This window comes from Salmo salar, chromosome ssa06 (genome assembly GCF_905237065.1).
Source record: "Salmo salar chromosome ssa06, Ssal_v3.1, whole genome shotgun sequence".
Taxonomy (NCBI): Eukaryota; Metazoa; Chordata; class Actinopteri; order Salmoniformes; family Salmonidae; genus Salmo; species Salmo salar.
The window spans coordinates 82815290-82821932 of NC_059447.1; the positions used below are offsets into that span (position 1 = coordinate 82815290).

The window sequence follows — 6643 nt, forward strand, 5'->3', positions numbered from 1 at the left end:
AGAGAGCTCTGGGGGGAGAGTATAAAATAGAGGAGACTAGAGAGAGCTTTGGGGGGAGAGTATAAAATAGAGGAGAATAGAGAGAGAGCTCTGGGGGAGAGTATAAAATAGAGGAGAATAGAGAGAGAGCTGTGGGGGGAGAGTATAAAATAGAGGAGAAGAGAGAGAGAGGGGGAAAGAGAGAGAGCATGCTAGAGGAGGAAAGTGAGGGGGGCTTCAGAGGGGGAGGGAGTGTATGAGGTGTCTCTGAGGTAACGAGATGGCTTGGGAGCCAGACTTTTGGCTACAGTCTCCCTGCATCTCCCCATCTCTCCCCGCTCCTGTGAAGAGCAAAGCTCCTGTGAAAGCTCCCAGCTCCAGCCACAGACCCAGCTCCAACCACAGACCCAGACCCAGCTCCAGCCACAGACCCAGAACCAGCTCCAGCCACAGACCCAGAACCAGCCACAGCCACAGCCCCAGCCACAGCCCCAGACCCAGACCCAGTCATAGACCCAGACCCAGTCATAGACCCAGACCCAGCCACAGACCCTGACCCAGCCACAGACCCAGCCACAGCCCCAGACCCAGCCACAGCCCCAGACCCAGCCACAGCTCCAGCCACAGCTCCAGCCACAGACCCAGCCACAGCCCCAGACCCAGCCACAGCCCCAGACCCAGCCACAGCTACAGCCACAGACCCAGACCCAGCCACAGACCCAGACCCAGCCACAGCTACAGCCACAGACCCAGACCCAGCCAAAGACCCAGACCCAGCCACAGCTACAGCCACAGACCCAGACCCAGCCACAGACCCAGCTCTAACCACAGCTCCAGCCACAGCTCCAGCCACAGACCCAGCCACAGCTACAGCCACAGACCCAGCCACAGCTCCAGCCACAGACCCAGACCCAGCCACAGCTCCAGCCACAGAGCCAGCCACAGACCCAGACCAAGCCCCAGCCCTAGCCACAGACTCAGCCAAAGCCCAAGCCCCAGCCACAGCTCCAGCCTCAGCCACAGCCATAGAGGATGTGGTGGAAGAGTATGGAGGGATGGTGGGATTCAATACTCAAATGCCGCTTGACGCTAAGCACCCAGCACGGCCGTTTTGTCTGCCAACGAACAGGCGGCGGGATAAAGGGAGAGAAAAGGGAGACAACGAGATGACAAACAAAATAGGAGGAGAGATGAAAGGAGAGAGAAAGCGAGAGAAAGAGAGAGACATGGCAGAGGGAAGAGAAGTGGAGGAGAGATGGAAACCATGGCAGAGAGATGAGATTTGGTGAACCGGAGAATGGAGAGACTCGCAGTCAAGAGGCCCATCACATCAGAGAGAGAGAGATTGAAAGAGAGAGAAGGTGGGGTAGAGATGAAGAGAGGGATAGACTGAGAGAAAGATGAAGAGAATCCCTCTCTCCTACCCCTCTGTACCCCTCCCCTTACCCATCTCAATCCCTCGTTCCCTTTTTTCTCTCTGATCCAGGAGTGTGTACGGATTTAATTTTCAGGGTAAATATAGGTGTTTGTAGCTCCAGTGAGCATCCTGAGGACTAGGCTGAATGATCTTAGGACAATTCTGGTAATTGGGCTCACTGTGTTTTTTTAAAATCTCATTCTCTCGCTTTCCTTTTCTCTCTCTCTCTCTCTCTCTCTCTCTCGCTCTTTCTCTCGTTCCCTCTCGCTCTCTTGCACGCCAGTTCACCCGATCTCTCCCTTTCTCTCTCTCTCTCTCATTCCCTTTGTCTCTACCTCTCTCTTTTCTGAACCATAGATAGATGTGTTGTGTAATGAGGGATTAAACAAAGAAAGCACTCAGTTTCACAAACACATGCAGCACTGCTCTTTTATTCCTCTGTTTGCTTCTTTCTCGTTCAAAACCCCCTCTCTTTCTACCTTTCTTTTTCACTCATTACTCCTACATTGACACATTTGTTCTCTTTCTATCTCTCTTCTTTCATTATTTCTTTCTATCTTTCTTTCTTTCTTATTACTTTTTTTTCTCTGTCTCTCTCTCTCTGATTATCGGCAAGACTGGCAAGGTCACAATGATGCTGCCTAAATAATTACAGTGGTAGCTGATAGTGAACGTATTGATTGAAAGTGTTTCTCTCCCTCCCTCTCCCCCTCTCTCCCCCTCTCTCTCCCTCCATCTGACCCTCTCTCTCCCTCTCGCTCCCTCCCATCTATCTCCAATCCTCTCCCCATCTCCCTCCCTCCCTCCCTCTCCCCCTCTCTCCCTCCCATCTCTCTTCCTCCCTCTCCCCCTCTCTCCCTCCCTCTCCCCCTCTCTCTCCCTTCTTCTCCCTCTCGCTCTTCCTCCCTCTCCCCCCTCTTTCCCTTTTTCTCCCTCCCTCTCTCCCTATCCCCCTCTCTCCCTCCCTCTGACCCTCTCTCTCCCTCCCTCCCTCTCCCCCTTCTCTCTCCCTCCCTCTCTGTAGGGTCCATGTTCGGCGGACGGATAAGGTGGGGACGGAAGCAGCATTCCACCCTATAGAGGAGTATATGGTTCATGTGGAGGAACAGTTCCAACACATGGCCCGACGCATCCATGTGGACAAGAAACGAGTCTACCTGGCAACAGATGACCCCTCACTACTGCAAGAGGCTAAGACCAAGTGAGTAACCACCAATACCCTAATAATGAATAATGAAAGGGGAGTGAGTGTTGTGCGTGTGTGCGTGTGTGTGCATGGGTGCATGCGTGTGTGTGTTTACATGCATGTATCAAATCAAAGTTTATTTGTCACGTGCGCCGAACACAACAGGTGTAGACCTTACAGTGAAATGCTTACTTACAGGCTTTAACCAATAGTGCGAAAACAAAGGTGTGTGTGTGTGTGTGTGTGTGTGTGTGTGTGTGTGTGTGTGTGTGTGTGTGTGTAGGTAAGTAAAGAAATAAAACAACAGTAAAAAGACATTTGAAAATAACAGTAGCAAGGCTATATACAGACACCGGTTAGTCAGGCTTATTGAGGTAGTATGTACATGTAGGTATGGTTAAAGTGACTATGCATATATGATGAACAGAGAGTAGCAGTAGCGTAAAAGAGGGGTTGGCAGGTGGTGGGACACAATGCAGCCCGGTTAGCCAATGTGCGGGAGCACTGGTTGGTCGGGCCAATTGAGGTAGTATGTACATGAATGTATAGTTAAAGTGACTATGCATATAAGATAAACAGAGAGTAGCAGCAGCGTAAAAGAGGGCTTGGGGGGCACACAATGCAAATAGTCCGGGTAACCATTTGGTTACCTGTTCACTAGTCTTATGGCTTGGGGGTATAAACTGTTGAAAAGCCTTTTTGTCCTAGACTTGGCACTCCGGTACCAAGTGTGTGTATGAGCGTGTATGATTGTATTTCTGTTTGTATGTAGAAGCCCATACAGTATGTGTAATGCTGTGTCCGTCAGGTACCTAGACTATGAGTTCATCAGTGATAACTCCATCTCGTGGTCGGCCGGTCTGCACAACCGCTACACCGAGAACTCTCTGAGAGGAGTGATCCTAGACATCCACTTCCTGTCACAGACCGACTTCCTGGTCTGCACCTTCTCCTCACAGGTAGGGGTGCCATATTCGACACAACACCCTTTATGTGAATTTACAGTACATTATTCACTAACCTATATTCTTACCTACCTGAATAGCCAACTCATATTGTCATTGTCATGTTAAAGTGACTAATCATAGTTAATAAACAGAGACCAGCATGGTGTAACCAGATTAAATCGGATACGTTTTTTTATCCGGCCGTGAAAATACTGCCCCCTATCCCAAACAGGTTAAACAAGGGCCATAGGAGATGGCATGACAACTGTGGTGGTTAATTACTTTACAATCAAATGAGGAGAGACAAACTTATCACACAAGTCTGAGTTATAATTAAGCTAAATCTTTATTCACTTATTAATAAGGGAGCAGGTCAACACAACACACACATACAAAGCAAATCGATTGAGTGCTCTACGATAATGATGGCTGGTCGTCGAATCACCCTCAGATGATTAGTTTAGAGCCCCGAGACAAAGAATACAATATATTTTTATAACAAAGTACATCCTCCTGAATACTCATGACAAACAACAGATGTATGGAATGGGTCACAAGGTCAAGATTTGCATGAAAGATACTAATAATTCACTGCAGACATTATCTGCTGTAAAGACTGTTCTCATTGTGTAGAAACCAGAGCCATCTCTCCCTGGTACCTCATAGAACAGAAACACCAACTCATTCTATGGAATGTGGTCTTGTTAGGTTCATCACCCAAGGCATCGTAAATCTTCCGACAGCTTTAAGCCCCTAGAGGCCCATTCTCAGAAGAACACACACAGATGAGAGTGTTCTAAGAACCCCCTATTCTGTTGCATAAAACAACCATTTAATGCTATTACAGTATTATAACATAATCTTGCAATTTGGCTCTCATACAACACAAACAGATCTGGGACCCTTAACTTTTTCATCTGAATAAATCTAAACAGCCATATACACGGAATGTAATTAAGTTAACATGATTCTTCACACTTCCTGGTCTCACTTCCTGTTTCCTGCATACCTACTTCCTGTTTCCTGTAACCCTGTACCAGGTGTGCCGCGTGGCCTACGAGATCATGCAGACGCTGCACCCGGATGCCTCCTCCTTCTTTCACTCACTAGACGACATCTACTACTTCGGGGGCCAGAACGCCCACAACCAGATCGCCATCTACCCACATCACCCCCGCAGCCCAGAGGACGTACCTCTGGAGCCCGGTGACATCATCGGCGTGGCAGGGAACCACTGGGACGGCTACTCGAAAGGGGTCAACCGTAAAATGGGGCGCACCGGTCTCTACCCATCCTACAAAGTCAAGGAGAAGATCGAAACCGTAAAGTACCCCACGTACCCCGAGGCAGACAAGCTGCTCTCAAACTCTCAATGGAAGTGAAGAAGGAAAGGAAGGATGAAAATAAAAAGAGAGAGAGACACTGAATCAGTTAGACTGCACATGTTGTGAACAGAGAGAACAGTGAGAAAGGGAGAAAGAGATGGGGGTGATTAGACTGCACTGAGAGTGTGTGGGCCTGCCTGTGGGCATTTACTTGTGTGTGAGTGTGTATATCTGGATGTGAATCTGTAAGTTGCGGAATCTTGCACCTGCCACCACCCCGTCCCGGTGCACACAGATGGGTTTTGTAGAGAAATAGGAATGAACATTGATTTCAAACGAGCCTGAAACAATTAAAAGGTCCGTAGCCGACAACGCTCACTCTCCAAGGCAGACTGGGAATGGACTATCCAATCAGGGCAATCCTTGGATCGATAATTTTTTTTTTTAAAAAGCCTTGGATCGATGACTGGAAAACAATTATAAACAAGAAACATTTACTTGTTTTCATTTTTATTAAATTATTTTGGTGGTTTAAATTGTATTCTTGCCTTCTTTTGTCTCTCCTTTGTTCATTGAATATTTCTGGTATCTTCCTCTTTCCATATTCACTCACTGCGTTCCTCCCTTCTCCTTTCGCTCCAACAGTCCTACATCTCCAACAGTCCTACGTCTTGCATCCTCATGTGCAATTTATTTTATACCACCTTAATGTGCTTTTTAACATGTTTGTGTCAGGTGCTGGTGCGTTGTACTGTATATGATGTGTGTGTGTGAAAGATTATGAGAGATGCTGTGTGTGTTTGATCTATGGTGACCTATGATTACCTATGATGACCTTTGAACTATGGCGACCTATGATGACCTTTGAACTATGGTGCACACAGACACCCTCTTCAGGCTCACCAATGGACTCCACCGAGCTAATGTCCTTTTCACATCTCTACGTCTGTTCAGTCCGTCTGTTTGCTGTTGTTGTTGTTTTTTAGTTCTAACATTCATGTTTCAAATAAATTAGGAAAAAAAGAGATGCCTATGTTGACAGTGCTATGTTATTAGAGGTTTGTAGTCGATCGTGATGAAGACCTCTATGCTCAATGCGTCCATTGAGCTTCCTCTAATGCTTCCTCTATGCTTCCACCCCCAAAAAATCTCCTCTTAAATGTGTTATGAAGGTTGTTATGGATGATACTGCTACTCTCATGAAGGTCGTTATGAGTTCTTCAATAAGAACCTACTAATGTCAATAAAGATGGTGGATAAATGAAGATAGTTCACTCAAGCGGTTTACCATTGTAAAGAATATTCAAATGTTCCTGTCTGTGTAAGTGGACGTTCCCTCTCTCGGGTGAGCATGCGAGAGAGGGAACCAGTGTGAGGGAAAAACGAGGGTATGGGCTGTCTCGCTTTCTCTACCGTCTCTCTGTCAGTGTCCCAAATCAAGATGGCCTCCTAGTAAGGTGACCTATCAGGTGAATATCAGATGACCAGTCATGAGTCACCTGTCCCCATCAAGATGGCTGACAAGTACACCCCAAACATTTCAAGGGCTCAGACTGCAGTCCAAACACTTAAAAGACACACCCTCTCCCCTCAGCACTCAAATTAAGTGGACACTTCTGATGACGTATCATGACGTCTGACGAGTATACACTTGCAGGTCGAGGGAGGAAGGAATGATTTTTAAATGGACCATCCTTGGCTGGAAATTCATCACTCGTTCATCCAGCGATGATTGTGTTTTCTGCCACCGGTGGCTTGTGGGTGCTTTATATGGGCTATGAGTGCATGT

General features: G+C 47.3%; 1 pseudogene; it reads left to right on the forward strand.

Moving 5' to 3' along the window:
* The window catches only part of LOC106608211 (alpha-(1,6)-fucosyltransferase-like), a 213992-nt pseudogene extending 207556 nt beyond the window's left edge, over window positions 1–6436 (forward strand).
* Window positions 6437–6643: the final 207 nt, after the last annotated feature.